This window comes from Hyalella azteca, unplaced genomic scaffold (genome assembly GCF_000764305.2).
Source record: "Hyalella azteca isolate HAZT.00-mixed unplaced genomic scaffold, Hazt_2.0.2 contig8873, whole genome shotgun sequence".
In the NCBI taxonomy this organism is placed as follows: domain Eukaryota; kingdom Metazoa; phylum Arthropoda; class Malacostraca; order Amphipoda; family Hyalellidae; genus Hyalella; species Hyalella azteca.
This window is the reverse complement of record NW_025938956.1, coordinates 28,756-50,190: the sequence shown is the minus strand read 5'-3', so window position 1 is coordinate 50,190 and position 21,435 is coordinate 28,756.

Sequence of the window (21,435 nt, the reverse complement as noted above, 5' to 3'; positions counted from 1 at the left end):
CAGAAAACGGTTGGATAAAATCGGCTGCAACTCAATGTCCATGTTGACATTCGTCCATGCACTGGTCTGTATATTCAGTGCTGCTAGGGATGCCTCGAGGATATCCCTGTTTAGGGACATGGGACCTGACATGGATGGCTCAATCAAGTTGTACAAGAACTGTGCATAGTTGTGGGTGCAATCTATGTTGTACGTTGCTGGCACATATTGCTTCAAGAACACTCGAATATCGTCAGGAGCTACACCCTCTTCAAACCAGGCAGTCAAGTGGGACACTACAATCGCAGATGATACCCTGGACTCTTTCCTCCATATGCGGGGATTTTCAGGAGGTGGTTCTGCGGGAAGCTGAAGCTGGTTTAGGAAATCCTGTTCATTCATTGTAACTGGGTGTAGTGGTTAAAGCCCAGTGGTTAAAGTTCAGAGTACCAGGATTGGCGCGGAGAGGCGTGGGTTCGATCCCAGCTCTGTGCGCCAGTTTCTGGTCAGAATCGGCAAGGAGGCCGGGCGGTTAATCATGGTTTACAAGTAATAAATCGTCCCTTGAACACTTCATCAACTGCAGAATAATGAAGAAAATTATAAGAGAGATAGCGGAGGAAAAATCAGAAGTTGCCAGCGCCGTACGAGGGATCAGGAATGGAGGAACGCTTCGCCTTCTTCCTAGCGGGAGTCAAGACGCGGGCCTCAGCTCCTTGCAGTGCCGTCAACAATCTCTCCGAACGCAGGCCAAGAGCTCGAAGAAGGCTGCCTTCCACATGACTGAAGTTATGTTCCAAGGCAGTTGCTCGAGCAACAAAGAGAACGCGATCCATCGTCGCGTATTTTTCCTTAGAACAATTCAGCCATATCTTCGAGTGCAGGCTCTCGTTGCAGGTCTGCGTTCCTTGTTTCATGCACCGCTGCAAGAGCTCGGGTGTTGTCAAATCGAGTAATCTTCATGATGTCGGACAACAATTCTTGCGATAAATTCGCCAACCAAAGATTCTTCGTGGAGTGAGGTTCTGGTACCTTTACCAGTGCTTCGGCTCTCCGGACCCAGCACCACGAGTCAGCTCCAGAGGGGCAGCTAAAGTGCTTCGGATTGCGGGATTGGCATCTGTGCTGCTGGAGTGGGAGAATGTTGCCATGATCGCTGCTCTCACAGTAGCAACATCTCCAGTGGAAGCAAACTTCCTGATGTTCGTACCAAATCGTGAGAGAGCATCAATGACTGCATCCGTCAACATTCCTTTTCCAGCAAACTTGCTCATCACTTGCTTACCCGCTTTGGTCGTAGTGACAACCTTGGATTTGGCTTTCAAAGCTCGGAGGCGCGTCCCCAGCCTTTTTGAGACATGGTTTATGCATTAATCCTTCTGAACAGGCACATCATACGGGCCTGCTCCGTCATTCATTTCTGTGACCGCCTTGTATGCAGCCGAATCGCCGTCACTTAGAAATGTGACGTAACGCAGGCCAAGTTGTGTCGATCTGTTCCACAACCTCACGGCGGCTTCCTTCTCCATGGCGCCAGACTTTCCTTCGAAATTCTTCTTGCATCTCGTATGCGTCCGCCTCCAAAGGTCAAACTCTTCCGATGACAAAGTCGCCTTTTTCGCAAAGCACATCTGGCAACAGTTAGACAGAACTTCCACGTCAATCACGAATCCGGTATTACATTCAACAATGCAACCAATTCCTGTGTGAGAATGGGGCCTCGAGTCATCCAAGATCCATCAAAACTGACCTCGGTGTCGAGAAGTTCATCTACGTCGCCATCTTGGACGCCGCCATCTTCGAAAGACTTGTAGCAACGCCGTACTGCTGAAATCATCTCAACCTGCTTCGCTGCGTATAAAGCGTTCATCTGCCTATACAAAAACGAGGCATGACAATAAAATGCTTTCATAGCAAAGGCAGGGAGGGACAACGAAGCGCAAATTCGTTGGCAGTCAGCAAAGCCGTCACTATTCACAAGACTTGAATAGACAAGGCTGACACTATGAGCATCGAGCTTCGCAGCTTCCTCGTTCACTGCAGTGACAGTCGCAGGCTTGTACAAGGTAGCACTTTCAAGGCATAGCGTGCACTTTGCGGAGACTTGCTGCGGCTCAAGGTGATTAATCACCACAGATAGAGTGCAGTCTGATCCACAAAAGGTACACGTGAGATCCTTTACAGAAAGGTTCTCAAGAAAAGAAAGAGGAAGAAGACACTTATCGCCATGCTGCGTAGACGAGGCTACTTGAGTAGCAGGAGCATTGCTGCAGCCTGCCACGTCTACTGTAGCCGACCGTTGGAGCAACGCACGCCGCCTTTGCAGCGGATACGATACCTCATAGTCCTCACTTACAGTAGTTTATTCTTCTTCTTCAGGAGGCTTAGCAAAGGCATACCTCCTTTAGCGCTTCGGCATTGTACCTGAAAAGCTGGCAAAAAGGGATATTAGAAGGAATGTTAGAAAACAGCGGAGCACAACCGTACGCGAACAGTCACAGAGCGACTGAAGAGAGTCGCGATTAAAGCGCCGCTCTGGGAGTTAAAAGTCTGCCGGTGCTTGGCACTTCACAGCCGCTGCTGAACGAACTAAGACGCGTGCCGAAGAGAGAAATATACCATTCGACGCGGGAGATTTCGCTTTTTAATATGAAACAAAAATCCAAAAACCGCCAAATTCTCGATTTTAGGGTAGACCTCCTCCTTAAGCAAAGAGCAAAGCAGAATTGTAGCAGTGAGTTGCGTGTTCAAGCCCGCAAAATGCTGCGAATGTTCTGCGTTGTTCAGAATCGGCGACAGGCCTACGGCCTAATAAACGCTGAAACCGCTATTATTATTATTATTAATATTGAGAGTCACGAAGGCGACTCTCAGGTTATCAACCAATGTAGCAAAGCCTCCGAATGTAGTGTGTCTACCACATGGACCAAACATGACCGATGGTAGTGTACCGACAACTGACTCATTAACGGTGGCCCAAAAACATTTGAGGAAACAAAAGACCTTGAGGATAGAGCAGTGGTAATTTTTGTTCATCTCCAATAGAATGCATGTGTGTGAACGCTGCAATGTAAGAGAAGCTTTTCGATTGACATTAACCCAATCATGAAAAGCAAGATGGTCATCCAAAAGAAAGTGTCCGAATGTTGTGGTACTACCTTGATTTTCTACGCTTCCCTCAAAAGAAGCACTAAATGTTGGCAAATCTCTACCAGACGAGTCGAAAAAATTCTCGTCAGCATATTTTGCATTTAATCATCTGCAGCATCAACATAGTCAATAAATGGGTCTAATAAATCCTGCAACTTCTTCATCTCGGCCCTGTTTTCAACTTCATCAAATTCTGTGGAGGGCCTGGGTTAACTCGTTCGTTGACAATGCCTGGCTCATTCTAGTAACGAATTGGAGAGGAACAATTTCTTGGCAGCATAACGAAGTTATGTGGAATTGTTGGCTTGGGAACAAGTGGACTTGATGGCTTGGGAGGTAGTGGCTCTTTCATCATAAATTTCTTGGGCTGAGAGGCACACCGCAACTCTGTCTGACCACCTGACCGCTGACTGCATTTTACAGAAAACTGACTTTAACTCTCCTGACACAGTGGCTTAGGGCCAGCCGGGTTCTTGAAAATGAAATCAGACACTTGCCTATTGCGCTACTGAAGGCAGGAGGCTGCGTAGCCCATTGCGCTACTGAAGGCAGAAGGCTGGGAGCCCATCGCACTACTGAAGGCAGGAGGCTGGTAGCCCATCGCGCTACTGAAGGCAGGAGGCTGGTAGCCCATTGCGCTACTGAAGGCAGGAGGCTGGGAGCCCATTGCGCTACTGAAGGCAGGAGGCTGGGAGCCCATCGCGCTACTGAAGGCAGGAGGCTGGTAGCCCATTGCGCTACTGAAGGCAGGAGGCTGGGAGCCCATTGCGCTGGTGAATGCAGGAGGCTGGGAGCCCATCGCGCTACTGAAGGCAGGAGGCTGGGAACCTATCGTACTGGTGAAGAAAAGATGCTGGGAGCCCATTGCGCTGGTGGAGAGTAGGTTTGAGCACGCCATACATTGGATAAATTTTTCCCGAGAACGGCTATTTGCAAACGGCTTCCTGGCCGCATACCAAGCATGGACTTCCATCATCTTCCGAACTCTGAACATCATCGAAGTGGATTCGGCGACTGTAGGATGCTGTCAACTTCTTGCTTTCTTTTTCTTTTCTTAATTGCGCTTTATTTTCTATGGCAGTTTTTGACGGTGTTGAGGTAAGGTACGTTGCCTTTTCACATTTCCGAGTCCTTGTTCTTCTAGTTGATATTTTAGGAGTGGTAACAATCTCAATAATGATTTCATCGGAAGTTGAGGGCACCGCGTTGTCGGAGGCACTTGAACAACTTCATTTCTGACGTTGCTTTCCTGATCAGAGCTTTGCACGTTTGGTGGTGGTTCATCCTCTTCGGTCAACTCTGTTGCCAAGAAGTCTTCGTCAGTTAATTTATAAGTCTTTATTATAAGGCCATATTCCTGTTACATTAAAGCCATTTACACCGATCATTGGAATAGCAGTTATAAGATAAGCCTCTCCGACAATGCTGGCTACTTCATAAATAGACATTCGTTTTCCAGGGTTTGAAATCATCCGATTGTCTCCAGCAGAGTTGAATGCTGCTTTTAAGGATTTGAAGTAGCAGCAGTCCAGATCGAGGCTGCATCTTGTGAGAAGAATGTGGTGGGATAGTAAGGAGCTCGATGCCATTGTTGCGACTAAATTCAACAGCTTCTAATGTTTTGTGGCTATGGTGTCCATCAGGAATGATGAGATGGATTCTCGGTAGAGCATTTTTCTATGCCAACAAAGTGAATAAGCCACTTGACAAACAATGAACAATCAGTCCATCCTGGTGGACTGACATCGCCTACAGATTCAGGCGGAGCGCCATCCATAAAGCTTTGCCGCATGTTCTTCCACGGGAAGATAATCATTGGTGGAATGTAGCTACCACTGGCACTCGTGCAACAAATCACAGTAACTAATTCTCCCCTTTCGGCACTTGTTACTTTTCCTACATGCTTACTTCCTTTTGTAGTAACAATCTTATTAGGTTTGTGGGCTGTCGTAACCCCTGTTTCGTCCATATTCCAAATGTTTTGTGCCTGGAATTCGTGCTTGCTCATGATTTCAGCCAGCACCATAAAAAACTCGTCAACTTTCGGCTTATTGAAGCCCACAACTCGTACCAAACTTGTTGGTTGAGGAATACGAATACTCAAATTATGCCGCACCATGAAATTCTTCAGCCAATCCCTACCGGCCATTTTGGTTTGCTTGTTAAATGGGCGATTAATGTTCTGTCGCTCATCAATACTAAATGCAATTCTTCTCACATCGGTGCCTTCCTGCCGCAATGTTTTTCTTGCTATTTTGAACTTAGCACTCGTGGCCTTTAGCGATTTGCCACTCTTAATTTTCTGCCAGGCATTTTGGAGTACAGTTCCAGAATAATTGCCTGTATTGGTTTTCCTTTCATAGGTACGCACCATGCTGTAACTGTAAGAGAAGAACAAGGATCAATAAATATTTAAAGACAAGGATCTGCTGCCTTGAGGCGGCAAATTACAAAATCTTACAATTTGAAATATAATTTATAATTAAAAAAAAGCTTGTTATACTTCTGCAGAGCTCATTGAGACGAATGCAATGGAAACATAAGACTCGACAAATGGGAACACAAGACTCGACAGAGGGGTAATGAGCTCACCATGGGCGCTTAGCCCCGTGGACACGAAGGGCCCGTTGCCGAGCTAGGTACCATTTCAAGTTACCTCGTGCCAACATTTCATTTTAAAAGCTAATAGTCCAAACTATAACTAGAAATTATTGTAGTAAACATTACTTTCAATATATAATTTACTGTTCCAATAATGGGGTTGGGCTATAATATCAATCAACACTTTTTTGGCATATTCATATTTTTTTCAATAAATTTTACTTTATTTGGCTCTCCCTGAAAATTTAAAACCCCAAAAAGTCATCTTAAAACGTTAATAACTCCTGCAGTATTCAAGCTAAAGCAATGAAAGACGTATCATTCTATTCGTAAAGACCATACCTAGTAACTCTAGGAGCCTTTTTTTGAGTTTGTGCAAGGTTTTACTTATATGGGGAGGAAGAGGGGGTGTGAGGTGTAATTATGTGAAAAATAGGAAAAACGTAAATTACAAAAAAAAAAAACGATGAGGAAAATAAAAAATCGGAGCTCTAGAGCCGCTAGAATTTAAACCATGAAGGTGATTAAACACCCTCAAGTGCCCTGGATTACCCTGTTCCCAGGGGTAATTGGGGATGCTTTTATTTTTTGTGTGGCACCTTACATACAATAGCCCTCTCAAAGTGCTTTAAAATGAGCCCAAACTTGTTTATGAAATGTTTCATGGTAAGAAGTTATTGATGAAAAATGTTAAGAAGTTAAGTTAATATTGCTAAAGGTCTGCTTTTAAATTGCCAGGATCCTTCCATCCACCCTCCACCCCAAGGGAGAACCCTCCACCGTCAGCTGACCTCTTGGCCTATGACACCTCCCTGCACACTCAGGTGCTGTTGTTATTATTTATTATTATCCCTTTATTTTTTATTATCGTCCCTTTATTTCATTATTATCCCTCTATTTTTATCATCATCACATTATGATTGAACAATAATTATACTTATTTTTATTATAATCCCTTCATGATTGAAAAAATTTATAACTAATTGATTATATGTACAATAATTATTTATAATTTTATTCCCAGATATACTGTACCTAGTATGAATTTTATATCATTTATTAATTAAAAAATTGTAAGCCTTTCATGAAAAAATAAACGCATGCACCCTAGGCTGCTGGACCCAAAATCCCATTGATTTTTTCAAATGATTCAAAAAAAATATTATGCGGTAACAAGTAAGCTGCCATTATGATAACATGTTGGTAAAATTACATAATTTAATTTACAATTTTACATTGTAAATCAGAGCCGTTGTGATCAGCCAGCTGCTCTGCCTGCCACCAACACGACCACAACAAAAAATTCTAGATGCGACGGACTCTCAAGCAGTCGAAGCAACATTCCAGAAGAGCTAATTGACATGGGTAATTACCTAAGAAAAGTTGGTAATGATATGAAACGTGAAAGAGAACAACGTATAACCCCGGGGCCGAGGGGCCCCGGCCACCACCCCCCGGCCACTTAGTGCCCCCAGGAGTTCAAGAAAATCTCACACGCCCGTTTTCACTTCCCCGCCAACTACACCCCCACCACCCTCGAAACGGCCTCGTCGAAAGGCCGTGCCCTCGAGGCCGAGGGCACGTCGAGGCGTACGGCCCCAAATCCCAGGGCCGTCCGAAGATCCACCCTCACCGCGTTGCATAAATGATTTTATTGACGGCATCAGAAGAGACACAAAAATTATCGACACAGCAAAAAAAAAAAATATCAACACCAGGTAAATCACTGCAGCCTGCCAGGCATCTTTTGTTGAATCCAGGCATGTTCTCTTGAAATGTTCTCTTGAATTACTATTAAAAATTCAGCTGACTTGAATTTATAGTTGAACCTTGCCATGCTTTTTCTTTAAATAATTGTGACTAACGTCTTCCGTGACATTTATTTTGCAGTTTAACTCAGTTTGAAGAAGAATTCGGGAATAGGAAATTAATCTTCGTGACAAACGAATCCGGGACTTCATCTTCTCACGAAGATTAAGTGGACCTCCTTAGCATGCTCTCCTTTAGTTTAGTCAAAATAGTCCAGTTTATAGTTGTTTAGTCTAGTTTAGTTGATGCTCTCCTTTAGTTTTTAGGATAGTTAGTTTTTTATTAAGAATCTTTTCGAGAAGAATCATTTCACAGAGTTTACGAGTAAATCTATTTATTAACCGTTCTAAACTTAGCTCGAAATATTTTCATATAATGTAAGTGTGAGATTGTTATCTGAATGTTCAATAAACAGAAGATCTTTACAAGTCTAATTATCCTAACTATTAAGCCGAGAGGCGCATAAGAGTTATCTGGGGCAATGAGAGTAGCGACGTAATGAGAGGAGTCGCGAGAGGAGAAGGACTCCGCTGTGCCCTTAGAGTCGTGCTCTGCAGCCTAAGAAGCTCAGACCACCTCGCAGGGACATACAGGACGAAGTGCTTCTAATTCTATGACTAGGCTCAAAGAAAGGTTGCATGCCTGTCAGTAGTACGGAATGGGCTTGCAATACTACACATCCCCCCTTCTCAAGCCGAGTTCTCACCAGAACTTGGATACCTGGAGAAAACATCAGCAAGAAAGTTTTCTTTACCTTTAACATACTCTATATCAAATGAATAATTTTGCAATGATAATGCCCAGCGCATTCTACGAGATGTAAGACACTTGTTCTCATTTAGCCACATCAATGGAGCGTGATCAGTCCTTACAATAAATTTACTACCGTGTAAATAATCATGAAATTTTTAAATTGCCCACTTAATAGCTAAACATTCTAATTCTATTATCGCGTAATTCTTCTCGGCGTCTTTCAGCTTTCTACTAATACAAGAAATTGGTTTGTCTTCGCCGTCACATCTTTGCCACAGAACGGCTCCTAATCCTAACGTCGAGGCATCGGTTTGGACAACAAATGTAGCACCTGGCGTAGGAATGTACAATGGAATGTTCCCTTCTAAACATGACACGCTGTTGGAAAAACACGTTTGCAATTCTTCCGTCCACACAATCCTATCGGGGCAGCACTTTCTCAAGGTATCATTTAAAGGTGCTGCATATGCGGCTAAGTTTGGTGCAAATTTTCTATAAAAGTTTATCAATCCTAAGAATGAACGCATGTCTTTCTTAAAGTTTTTTTTTGGAGGCCGTGGAAAGTTTTTAACGGCCTCCAATTTCTGTTCATCCACTCTCATCTTACCTCTACCTACCACAACACCTAGAAATTTAACTTCTGCATTAGAATAGAATAGAAGTGTCGGCGTTGAAGAAATAGGCCCATGGCCTGTTGCCGATTCTTGAACTTTTCGTGACTTGATTCACAAGGGATCCGGCCTTTGTAACCCGATCTTTCTATAGCTGACGATTGATTGAGATAGCTGCTGGACTTATTGCCTGATCCGTAATTTGCTAGGCATTTTAAGACTAGGACTTGCCTTTCAAGCCCGGAACTATCCTTGTTGCGCGTCTTTGAACACTCTACTAAATTTTTGTCCTTTTCAAATTTCGGTGACCACACGACGTTTCCAAACTCCAGGTACGGGCGCACGACAGCAACAAACAACTGCTTCATCGTTTCTAAATCTAGGAACTCGAAAGAGCGTCTGATCAGTCCAAGTCGTTGATTGGCTTTATTAACTTGACCTTCAATATGCTTAGAAAATTTCAACTCATTGTCGATATTAACTCCTAAATCCTTTTTCATTGTCGATCACTCTGTCGTTACAACCGTGTCTTCTCATACTGTAATCTTGCTGTTCATTATTCTTGCCAAGGTGGATAACTTTACATTTGTCAGCGTTAAAACGCAGCTGCCACTTATCAGCCCAGACACCAGCCTGTCAAGATCACCTCTCAACTGTACTTTTTGCGACGTATTCTTCACCGTATTATAAATTTTTGTGTCGTCAGCATACATCGAGCAAACGCTAGACACAGCTTCTGGCAGATCGTTTATAAACGCAACGAATAGAATAGGCCCGAGAACGCTTCCTTGTGGCACGCAGCTGCGCACTGAAGCCCAGTCTGATACGGACCCATTAATACTGACACGTTGTCGCCTCCCTACTAGAAAATCTCTGATCCATTTGAGTACATTAGTGACAAAATAATTAAACTCTCGATTTATAGCTGAATTCAAACCGCCTTTACAAAGTTATTTACTAAAGGATACTTTTATCGTGTCGATTCGTTCAGACAGATACTTTCTATTAGAAAAAGCAATCGGTTCAGGGGAGAGTCAGTGTCAGCTTTGAATTAGTGTGCGGAGCTTTGACCGGACGAGCTTCACTTGTAGACGCCACAACGAAGAAGCCAGCGCGACGTTTCTGGTTGAAACGAGATCGCGTGAACGGGAAATCGAAAATAGTCAGGAGTTCGTAACTTTGTCAGCCAATAAATGATGGTAGGCCTCTCATGCGAGAAATAGGGGTTATGAGCTCGTTTGTGACCCGTTAAGCGGTTTGTACTTTTTGCGAAAACCTTCGCCACAAAGCCAGCAAAGAGGCCAAAATGAAAAAGACGTGAACACCCAGCACATCATCCACGAGAGTTTTGGGCATACTGTAGCAAATAAGGCAAGTGCATGTTCATCTTCCCTTGCATTTACTGTAAGGTTAAGGACCGTAACAGGCGAATGTGTCAGGATGTGCTTCGATGAAGCTTCTGCGGTGATCGAAAACATGCTGCCGTAGTATGCGCTCTTTTCCAGCTAACATAACACTTGCCCAACTTAGCAAGATGGGTTGAACTAATCAATATGAACTTATGAAAGAATCTATAACTTATCCAAAGGAATTTGAACCCATTCTTCAGTTAAAACTCCCTCCACTTCTTATGTCACGTATTCACTTTTCACTAATCAAGTATCTGTAACGCCCAAGTTCAGTCGGGAGCCAAGCAGCCAAATGTGGCGACACGCCGACATTCGCGGTACAGTTCTATCATAAAATAGGTAGTGTCGCAACTCGGTGAATTAAAATTCGATTATTTGTAGGATAAAGGAGCTTAAATAATGCTTAGAAGAAAACAACGCCACTGTTCCAAATATGGGAGCACTTTTCACCACAAGGGAACAAGACAAGGACGGGATCGAGTGGTCCATGCACTCCGTCAGATGCAACTTCCTGCGTAGCAGGCTGTAACTGATGAAGGGCACTGCATGGCAAGAGTTCGAGCGGCAGGTGCAGGCAAACGTTCGCCCTGCAGAAGGCACACAATGTCGACTTCTATATGGGGCGCTTCAAACTCGAAAGTGGGGGCCTCAGACTCAAATTGAATATTAGTGAGCTTAATGAGTTGCAGATCACGGACAGGAGACCGTCCTAGAGTGCATGCTGTAAGTGCATTACTAGATGATTATGGACTTGGTATCAAACCTTGAATGCAGTTCACGAGCTTCTTGATCGAAGCTGTAGCTAGTTAATAGTGCAAGTTAGCGTTCGTTCACATCCAGGCCATGTGTCAGTTAACATTGCTAACGTACATAAAACCTGCTTTGCTACGACTACTTGAACGCACAACCAATACATTATTTTCGTCTAAACCGCATCTCTGAACTGCAAACAGCGAAATTCAGTATAACCAAACAGCTACAAAACACAGTCAGTGCCAAGCTAGGATTCATTCAGACTACGTAAGTCGCAAGTACATAAACTATAACGCTTTTGAAATTCCTGAAGCGTTTCCAATGAGCCACGGTAGTTCTTCATTTGACAGGCACGTCCATATCAATATTCGACTTGAATATCCAAAATGCCGATCGTAGTCAAAGATTTTTCCCATGATTTGACTGAACGCGATCCATTAACTCAAGGCAGTGAAAAAAAACATTGGAAGTTCTTTCAACACGTAGGCATGGGGTTAATCGGGCATGATGGTTCGGTATCTCAGACGGTAGTCCTTGCGCTAGTAATTGGCTAGTTGCAACTCTCAGCTCTTCAGCTCGACTATAATGCTGCCGCACGTCAAAGCTGATGCGTGAACTTTCGGTATTGTTGCAAGCTTATCTTCAAGCGACTCCTATAGATTATAGAAGTATCTGCCCACGCAAGACGTCGGCTTCCGACTTCTTGCAACGCGATACTACCCATCAACACCTGAGGGAGTTGATATATTACTAATTTGAAACTAAGTTATGAAGTAATGTACCAAGTAATCAAATAAGTGAGTAGTTTCGCTCAACGCTGAGCATTTGCTGGCAATGTGATCACTGAGCTGCAACCGAGGCGACGCGCACCTACCGCTAAGACGGCTGGCAAGCAACTGTTCAAAACTTCAACTTCAATCTTCTATTAGACTATTACAATACCCTAGCGCCGACAAGCGGTCGTTCTGCTAGTGGTGGAGCACGCGTGCAGTCGTGGGCAAAAAGCTTATCTTCAAACTAACAAGTTTTAGCAGTGCGTTGGAATCCGATTGCCTAGCAGTTCAAGAACGGCTGATTTTGTACAGTCAATGGTGCTATGGAGTAGATTTTGATGTTCTTATATAACTGAAATTTAATGCGTTCTCACCGATGTTTCCTTGGACTGTATTCAAGTCGCAAGCTGGTGCCTACGTTTCAGCTAGAGGCAATGAGATCGCAACACGCACATCTGTGTTGATCTTCAAATTCAGATGGGTTATTTCATAGATAAGTCAAATGATCTGCTAAAGAGAAAAGTAAGTCATAAGGGCCGGCATGCTTGGTTATGAATAAGTTGCATCCAAGCTAAATTACAATTACCCAATCCCCAACAGTAATGGAAAGATAACATACGCTTGAATTTTCAATTAATCTTCGAAAAATGAAAAACGCTTCTCAGTAGATGAAAAAGCAGCTCGATCGTCAATATTATCTTCAGCATTCGTCCATAATTAAGGATTCTGCGTTATTCACAAACTAAACTATCCATGCAGCAAAAAATGAAAACTATAGACCGCCATACAGCGCCCAAAGCAAAACCGACAAATCACGGACGAAAATTCAGCCGCTCCGTGGACTTGAGACGTTGAGTGTACTAGAGTGAGTTTTGATAGCTCGGCCTCGGTAAAGAGCAACCATCAGTATGTGATGGGTAGGCGTATTTAGTTATTTTTTAAATTCTGGAAGTTATGGTATATTATTTGCCTTGGAAACTCTTATGATAATATTAATTACGAGGCAAAGGGAACAGACCAGAAACTCAAATTCGCAATGAATGATTAGTTTGATGCGTTTTGTGCAAAAGTGGGTAGAAATTACAGGAAACAATCTCAAAAAAGTATCAAATTTAGTTCACTGATCAATCATTTGGGTTATAGCTCTGTCCTGTATTTGAATATTTCATACTGTGATGGTAAGTCTTTGAAGGGTGCTTTGATAATATTCAATATACATTTGAAAAATTATTTGGTCTACGAGTTTCGGAGCTAAAATGGCGATCGTGTCTCGCCTTCTGATAAAGAGGGAGGAAGTATACTTAGGGGTTCCTGTACTTATTCCCTGTGGTTCTTCAATAAAAACCTACCGAGAGGATTATTATTAAATTTTTAAGGATAATTATAAAGCGTATTTCTCATTTTGCCACTAGGATTAACGATAACATTGTAACAAAGGTTACCCGCTTACTAAAACTGAGTAAATTAGGTACCAAGTTGAAAATGTATTGAAACCGCAGCTCAAGGTTTTTATCTTTCGATACGTTTAAAATTTTATTGTTATTCGTATCTGTGAGCCTGGTACTGTAGCGGGCCAGCCTTGGCTGCGCTTTAAACGTTATTAGCTTTCTTCAGCCGCCGCACCTCTTTAACAAAGACTGAAGAGAAAAAGTATGCTAATTAAGCTAGGTTACTCGGGAAGCAGAAGGTTACTAGTAAGCGGCTGACTTTTGCGAGACACCACTCTTTCTAATGTCCGAAATTATATCATCCTAATCTCCGTATGTCTGTACGTTCAAACTTATTTGAATCTAGTTTATAGTCCTGCGCCGCTGATGCGGGTCCTCCATGAAATTTAAAAATTCCTTGTGGCTTTGAATATTCGCTTATCTATCCTCGTAAGTTAGGGCCCGCGGGCAGAGACCCAGTTATTTCGTTGTATGGAGCGAAGCTCTCCTGCAACGGTGCCTGTTATTACCGCCATTGTATAAATAGTTGAGGTTTTTGCTTATTATGTTGGTTTGGAATGTATAGATGTTTAATATTTTTCTCACATAGCAGATAAAAAGCAGTGACATGGCCCCCGACGCGGAGAAATCTCGTCATCACATCTACTGTTGGGGAGAAACGTAAGAATGCCTGCTAGAATGATCCAGAATTGGAAAGAAGCGTCGAACTACATCAGCCAGTCAATTATCTACAAAATGCTAAAGTAATTTCCTGGCCTCCGGGATAATATAAAAGTCTACCAGCCTGATCATGTCCGCCTGAAGCAACCAAAGAAGATTGACGAACAACTGACAACTATCTATTGCTGGCATCGCAACAATGTTTGGGGCACTGTGGTTACTAAGCGACACAACGGGCCCGATGAAAAGTTTTGTGAAGAATTGTGCAACGTTCAAACTACTTCATATCAAACACATTAACTAGAGATGCCTCCAACGTTGTGACTTAGGAAGCGTTCAATGAATTTGTTGCAAAATTAACTTCTCCCTATGCAAATGTATTTAAAAGATGGTAAATATGCCGCAAATCCAACAAGTTTATGAAATTTAAACTTGTGATTGTTATTCATTTGTTTGTTCATTAGAAAATGAAGTAAATATTTACCGGTTTCTTTTAATGTTCTTCGATATCATTTCCTCGCATTGACACTGAATGTCATGCTATAGTCCTAATCTGATTATTTGAGCTGTTGAAACCTTAACAGTAAACATTATTTCCCCACAAGAGCAGCGGCAACGTAAGTGGTGTCGCCCTACAAAATATTGTGCGTTGTCGCGACAAATTAGATATTTACTGTACAATTTTAGGGAGTAGTAGAACGCGAAGCTAGTCAAAACACGAGAGAGTCGATACGTTTCAGTGGAATTGTCTATCTGAACTTAGAGATTAGCTTCGTTCCACGCTGGGCACCTACACGGCTACAGGCAATATGATCTGATCCTTGAACTGCAGCCAAGGCGACCAGCGCCTTCTGCTACGGCGGCTGGCAAGCGACTGTTCAATTTAGGCTATTAGCCTATTTCGCGGCTAGCGCCAACGAGCAGACCAGCGGTCGTAGATGTCTGGTAGTGGGCGAAGACGTGTGCAGTCGTGGGCAAAAGCTCATGTTCAAACTAACAAGTTTTATAAGTGCGTTGGGATCCGGTTGCCTGGCTGTACAAGAATGGCTGATTATGTAGTCAATAGCGCTATGTACATTTTGGTGTTCTTGACGGGTTCTTCGCGTGTTTAAATACTTACACTGAAATTTCGTTGAACAATTAAATGACTATTCCCAAACTGTATTTTAAATATAACCAAAATATCTACTCAAATAGAGCTAGGAAGTTGCGTTTCATACTTGACATCTCGAGCACCATCTCCACATCTCACGATCAGAGTAAGAGAGAGTCAAATTTTTCACCTGCAGTGGTAGATAACTTGTGGCCGCTGGGAATTCCTTCACGTTAATGCTGAACCTGTCTGGTAAAGTAGATCCCGTTAAAAGATAGTATCCACTATTTCAAGATATATTCTCAGAGAATAACATAATTTGACGTCGAGCTTGAAGACACAACTTACATGGAGACAGCAAAATACAGATAACTTGAAATTCCGATACTGTGTGACCGTTGTAAAAGGTAATTTGTTCAAAGAGCTTAAATCTGGATTACATTCTCGCTTCCCTACTGGTTCCTGAGTCGAAATTAAGAAGAATTTACCTAAAGTTTTTGTCATGGCCGTATGAGTAAATAGCAAACCTTATTTAATTCTAATTGAGCAAGGTGTTCGGATAGACACGCCATAATAGTATTTACAAGTTTAATTTGAATGGGTTTTCTTGGGAAGTATATTTAAATTTATGTTCTCTGAATAGATTGTGTTGCTTCTGTGTACCGAGCAAATAGTTCATCTTGAAACATTGATCGGATTTAAATCAGTTCGAATGTCGCCATCACATTCGCAACTTAATCATTTTACGGTCGTCAATATTTGCTGTCATTTTAATCCTCCGCACACTGTCGAAAGTGTACTATCATAGAAGCCTTTATGAAGTGGTTGCCGCGCAGAAATTGCAGTAGAGCGTGTGCTATGACAAGAGTTGTAGAGATATAACTGAAAATTTTCGCGTTCCCACTAATTTTCCCTCTGACTGTATTTTCCTCACAAGTCGCAAGGCCTGCGTGTCAACTGGAGACAGCACGCATGTGTTGATCGTCAAATTCAGACGGAATATTCCCGAGATAGATAGGTTTTAAGTGATCTACTATAGAGAAATATAATTCATCATATAATTGAATATATACTTATATATAAATATAATTCATAAACAATAAATATAATTATAAAAACGCTCTTCAACGGATGATCTTCGTGCTAGTAGCTCGATCTTCAATTTAATCGTCACCATAGCGCAAAATGACTTGCACTGATGGTTGCCGCCAAGTACAACTTTAAATATCCTCTGTTGAGTACAAACGTCCTCAGGTTGCTACACTCAGTAATTAACGTATAATTCAAGTTGTAAGTTAAGTTCCTAAAAGAGTGACATACGGCGATAGTGGGTTAAGATGTAACTCGACTGGGCGAGTCATTGCAATGCAAAGCAACGAATTTCACGGTAGATGTTTCACAGAACTGCTGAGCCCAGTCGACTGGGCGCACAGTTTTACACCTGTTATATGCACGTTACTAGTTGCCAAACCTAATTACGTTGACGTTATGAACGCCGAACTGTGTCAGCTCAAACCCGACTCCATCCCCAAGCCACGTGCACTGCACATAATTCCTGATCCAGTGTGCTGATAGGAAGCCCTCTAGACAAAGCACTTTCTTTCATGCTGACCAGCTTGCTTCAGTGTTGTCATTTCAGCCAGTCATGTAACTGTCGCGTGCCAGTCACGTAATTGAACGGGGTATGAACGTGCTACTGGGAGGAAGGGTAATAAAAGGATCATGACTAAATTCTACTAGTTTATTCTGGAAAGCGAGCGAGAGAGTAGTCAGAGTACTTAATTTGTGAGATGATGACGAGAATAGTATCGGGTAAGAATCGTGTGAGCATATTAAATATTAATTGTGTCTAGACGAGATTATGTAGAAGAAACTTGTACAGACGAGACTAGTTTGCGATGAGTGCCAGCCTTCTGTCGTATGACAGAATGTAGGAACTCGGGGGCTTATGTCGAGTGTTTTTGTTTATCCAAAACTTATTTGGTCTAATTCGTGTTTCAGTGCCAGAAAATGCTGGTGTTGCTATCAACGGTGAGAGTGTGGGAGCTGCCAGAGGTTCTGATGGAGGACGAGTGCGGCGCAGTTAACGAGCATTCAAAGATTCGTCTTCCGTCGTCTACGGTTCTTCTCTTCTTCTCCAGCGGAGTTGATGGCGTTAGACTTGAGCTTCAGTGGACGAAGGCACCGACTGCTGAGCTCCTCGAGTCTTTATCGGATACTTGGTATTGTAATGCCCGATATCGTTACAAAGCGAACATTTCCGCTGTGATATTATCTGAGGAAAAGGGCTCACATTCATACTTGAAAGGTTCTCTAGTGGCCTGTTGATGACGCGGTGAGACGCTGTTTCTTGGGTGACGTATTGGCTGATGCTCCACTCTAGCGGCGAGGTAGCAGTCATCCTTCATGTGGCCGGAACGTCCTCGACAGAGATGTTTCTAGGCACATGAGCTGCAAAATCCTCATCAGATCGTAAATCGGGAACAGTAGGACATTCTGACGTCTAGGATTGAGGTTTAGATTTCAGAGATGGCGAAGATGAATCCTCGTGGTCTAGTTGTGAAATAGATCGAGTTTGATAGGTCGAGTTTGAGGTGCTAGGGTCGAGTTTGAGGTGCTCATTCGTTTTGCTGGCGATGTTTCGAGAGCTGGAGCCTCGCAAATTCGGTGACTGGCCTCGCTGTTTACGTGCTAGATTTCTTAAGCTTGGGTATCCAACAAATTATCGAATTTAAATTCACAGATACTCTCAATTTGTTCCCTTAATTGTACGGTGAATGTTGCCACATTGACGGAATCGCGGTAGTACATAATGAAGACATCAAGGTGTATAAAAATGCTGTTTTACTCTAATAATACTCCTGGAATCACTACCTAACTATCCCGTGCTTACCACGGAACTATATCTTACGGTCACTCAATCGATTCATTCTCTTCATAACTTCGTAAATTCAATGTAGCTACAACCCCTGAATAAATTTATTGCACATTCATGGTGCATGCATGTCAATTTTAAGATGCATCACTATGATATAGGTTTCCTTGACTGAAACCTGATAGCAGGCATCGCAAACGCACGTCAATAATTAATTCTTACTTAGGAAGACTACCAACTCGGAATTCTCATTTACTAATTTATTCAAATATACAAGTAATGGACATAAAAGATTGTACAAAAAGATGAATTGGATTCAAAAGAATGACTGCGAAATTCCACCAATTGTTTATTTCTGGTATTAATTCGTCTCTCCTAGGTAATTGAGAAAAAAAAATCCACTACATGGAAACGATTCCTCGCGGTTATGTATGCTTACTTTGAGCTCTCGTGAAAGTTTCATGACTGGCTCAATAGTTACCACTGTTCGCATGAAGTTGCCACGCTTATTATGTAATGAGCTTCTTCGAATTTATTAATCTCACTGTTCCTCACAAATGTGTTCTAGGAACGAATCACCGACATGTGGAACAGCCTCCCCGATGACATCGTTGGCGCTCCAAGTATGAAAGCGTTCAAGAACAGACTAGATAAAGCTATGGAAAAATATATGTTCAGATTTGAAATGCCTAGCACCATATTGAACCCGGTGGAAGTCTAGTAGCTATTTCAAACTATCGTCAGTCTTGAAAATATCCGGTCAAAAGACCTGTTTTTAGACCGCCTGTGAACAAGTCACGAAATGTACAAGAATCGGCGACAGGCCACATCAGGCCTATTCTTCAGCGCCGACATCACTATGATATATGGTCATTGAAGGCTTCTAGGTACCGTGCTATGAATGCATTAGCTACTAAAACTTGTGATAGCCTTAGGAGGAGCCTTATTGACTTAACTTGATAGGGTGTGCGTTGATTAAATTAATCAAACATATGATATCATTAGAAAATGCAATGCGATTAAGATACCATTCATTGACTTGGGTTGTGAATTGGTTTCTACCGCAGCCTTGTTCCTTGCCTGAGTCGTCGTGTGTGGGGCGATGCTTCCAAGCCCCCATTGCAATGATAATAACATTGCTATTGCCAGTAATTGAGTATAATTTGAGAAGAATTAATAATATGCAAGAATATAAGAGGAATACGAAACGATCAGTGGCGTACTAATCCAATAAAAAAAGATGAATTTGTATTTGAAAAGCCAGGACACGCCCACTGCCCCGCTACCCGTCGTTTCGTGCGCCGCACTAGATCTATGTCTCCAAGCAATAGAAAGAAAAACTTTCTCTTGTCTCTATTAAAGTGCTGCAGCTTGCCGTAGTAGTACCTCAATCGTGTAGCTTGCCCTTCAGTACCACATTCACAATTTTAATATTTCAGTATCACTGACGTCCAGCACAGCTATCTGGAAGAATTCAGTAATTATTCCCATCACTAAGCTCGGGAAACCCAGTGAGAAGCTGATCACACCGCCTCGCTTCTCTCCTTGCTCCAGCTGCTCAAAATCTTAGAACGGTTCCTGCACCCGCACAGCACGTCTTCAAACCGTGTCACCTTCGCCACTCTCCTCCCGCTCGCGCATCATAAAGCGACGGGCTTCAACACGCATCAATCGCCAGGCCGCCGTCCCCTTGCAGTCGCCATCGACCTCATTGAAGACATTCGACAGCATCGACTTCTCTCTTTTCCCCGTGATCGCAGCATCCGACCTTCACCTCAAGTTCGCTGGCTTAGCTATCACCGCTGATGCAGGCTTGAGTCCGGCCTCTACGTCAGAACCCAATCACTCTTAAGTGCAATCTACGCGAGAGTCCCCCAAGTAACAGCGATTTCCCAACTCTTCATTTCATTTCTGACTGTCCTGTTCCGGCTGCGAATATTGCCTCATACGATAACGACATAAACATCTTCGTCTGTTACCCGAGGCTCGACGCTGCGGAGGCGGTGCTTCTTTTGGACATGTCAAGACTAGTCCGCTTCCAAGAAGCAAACCATAACTCCGGGAAAATCCTTGTGTTACTCTTCACTCCTGACACACATAATTCTAATTTACACCCTAATGCCTGATTTCAAACAACCCCATCCTTTTGACGAAGCCATAAAATTCCTGAGATATCCCTACACATTTGCCTCCCATTCCATGGCGCAGCCACAATGGCGATCGGATATTTTCAGATCTCTGGCCGGTACCAAATGGGGCTCCTCAAAGCAAAATAACATCGTCAGTTACCGGACATCACGCGACTAATCATAACTTATGCAGCTCCCAAATGTCTACGAGGCTCCCGCACAGCCGTAGCAAGCCTACAAACGATACAGAATTCATCATTCGGGATAGCAAACGGCTTCTTCAGGATAACCTCAGTCAAAGACCTCCACACCTTGTCTGCTCATCTGGACCAGACCAACATCAATTCCTGGCCAGCACTCTCCGGCCTTGCGATCCCCGAAGACTAACATCCGGTTTAGATGAAACCATAGAATACAGAAGCCTATTCGTACAGGTTTTCACTGTGAACACTTACATTATTATCCTATGTTCATTCTTGTGGCAGGTTGAAACCATAGCATACAGAAGCCTATTCGTACAGGTTTTCACTGTGAACACTTACATTATTATCCTATGTTCATTCTTGTGGCAGGTTGGAGCAGGTTGCCCTCGCGGGCAGACCTGCTTTTACTGTGTGCGTACCCTAAGGGACGATATCAGGCCTGCCAGCTCTCACGAGTAGGCGAAGCAAACTCTCCGCTGAGTGATTTCCGCCCGCGTTTCCAAAGCCGCTGGATTCTACAAGGTCTTTTCTGTCCCCAGAACAAGCTTGGGTTCCTCACCCTCACCGCTGGTCCTACTTCGCTCAGGCCACTGCAGATCCCTAGCATCCTAAACCTTCAGGGATGGACGACCTCTTGGAAGTGTGGTGATCCCCTTCTGTCCACGCAGCATCTTTTCTTTCAACGGCCATCAGCGTCTCGTCTCTGTAGGACAGACTCGGAGAGGCAGAGGCATTTTTAGCTACCGTCCCTGCCTTCGCTCACCTCGCCTCTCTTCCCTGGCTCTCCGGTACAACAAACGGCAAAAAATATAACTCAGTACTCACTGCAGTGAGTGACAGAGAGCCGTCGATGAAAACGTGAAGTCACGGAAAGACGGACGGACATGACGAGCACAATAACGCTTTTTTTTCCATAAATGAGAAAATGCGCTAAAATGGCAGTAAAAATTGAGGTCTTGGCGATGATAAAAAATTTATTTAATAAGAACACACGAGGGCCAGGCGACGCTGTATGGAAACACACAAGCAGAGAACACATCAATCCTTGACCAAAATAAACAATAAAAAACGCAGCCTTTTTTCCGCTGAAAAATAAAAATCAATTTAATAACAAATGAAACAAAATCCGAAAAATATTTGAAATTTTCACTTTTCTGTTGATAAAAAATTTGTTATTAGCAAATATTAG